Below are 1,690 nucleotides of genomic sequence, written 5' to 3' on the forward strand. Positions count from 1 at the left end.
TGCAGCCAACATTTCCCAGAAAGTGGCACAAGATCTCCACATCCATTGCAGAGATCTGGGAATTCAGGGTGTATGGAAATTCGCCCAAAACTACTGCACAGAAATTCCAATTGTGCTGCTCCTTTAGCCAGAAATCCCAGCTGAGGGGCAAATCCAGCCCTTGGAGCTTTCTTCAATGAGGAAAGAAAGGACAAAAAGTTACTATCACCATCTTGGCGAATCAAAAGGGAGGTGTGTGCAAATATCCAAGCCCAGAGCAGCCCTGCTCATCGCAGGGTTTTGCACCTTCCCATTCTCCTTCTCCTTGGGTTAATTACTGCCAGGTCCATGGATTTGGTTCACTGGCTGTCACATGGCTATTGTATGGTATTCTTTAAAGGTTTTATTCCCTGGGTTCAGTGGCTGTGTCCCACACTTGTGTCTTGGGGAAAATCCTGTGCCTTTCCAAGCACTTTCTCCACCTGTGAACTGGGTGTGGTGCTGCCTTGCTCTGCTCTAAAGTGGGGGTGTGAACACATCAATGTTCCTCTTGTTCCAGTGGCCATCTCTGACTTTTAATTAAATTACGGACAGCTTTCAGTGAGACTGTGCCACCTCTGCAGCCTGGGCCTCTGTAAGGCACTCAGTCCTACAAAATGTGTTTTTTAAAAGCCCCACAAAACTCACATTACCTTTGCCCTATTCCTGTGTCAGACATGAGAGTCAAGAACATTAACAGAGTGCTCGACCCTCTCTGAGCCAGCATCAAAAATGGGATGTATTCAGAGCTATCTTGAAAAATCTTTTTCCTCCCTTGAAAAATGATCAAGTAGAAACAAAGGCTGTTCAGGTGACAAATATTTCTTACTGAGAGTAATTTAAATCCATGAAAGTATTTATGAAATTAAGTATAGGTGAGTTTGGTGAGCCTGCTGACTTTATATAACTGGTTATTATATTAAATACAAGGTGTACTGTTACTACAGATCCATTAACATTCACCGTGTGCCTCCTTGTTCAAAGCACTTAATGCAGTTATGAACCTGTAAAAGGGATTAGTGGCTTTACTGCCTTAGAAAAGGATTCTACCCCCTTTATTTTACAAATTTACGATTTTATTTCCAAAGCTGAAACAAAGGGAAGGCTGTGCTCCAGCAAGGAGATGCACTGCTCCAGGCTGACAGCTGGAGCACTGGATATAGGATGGCAGCTCTTGATTTGTCAGCATGTTGCTATGGGATGGGAATCTGAGAGTGGAGTAAAACGCTATTGAGATATTCTGGGATCTCCTTGGTGCTCGTGCACGCTCGCTCCATCCCTCGTCTCCACATTCGCTGCAACTTCCAAAGAGGAAAACAAATCCTCTTGATGAACGCAGAAAGCACATCCCGCCTTTCCTTTCTTCTTTCTGCCTTTGTGCACGGGGCTAAACAGTGGGGCAGCACTGAGACTGAGTTTAGGGAAGTGTGAATGGGAGGGAGAGCACAGCAAAGCCCCGCTCCTGGGGGCAGCAGGGAAAGGAAGGGGGGCTCAGCACGCTGGCATGGCCTGGGGCACTGAAACTGCGGCATCTCGTCCCCTCAGAGGCAGCTCTGTGTGGGATCCAGAGGCAGCTCTGAATGGGATCCAGAGGCAGCTCTGTGTGGGATCCAGAGGCAGCTCTGAATGGGATCCAGAGGCAGCTCTGTGTGGGATCCAGAGGCAGCTCTGA

Source organism: Corvus brachyrhynchos, unplaced genomic scaffold (genome assembly GCF_000691975.1).
Source record: "Corvus brachyrhynchos isolate BGI_N302 unplaced genomic scaffold, ASM69197v1 scaffold10, whole genome shotgun sequence".
In the NCBI taxonomy this organism is placed as follows: domain Eukaryota; kingdom Metazoa; phylum Chordata; class Aves; order Passeriformes; family Corvidae; genus Corvus; species Corvus brachyrhynchos.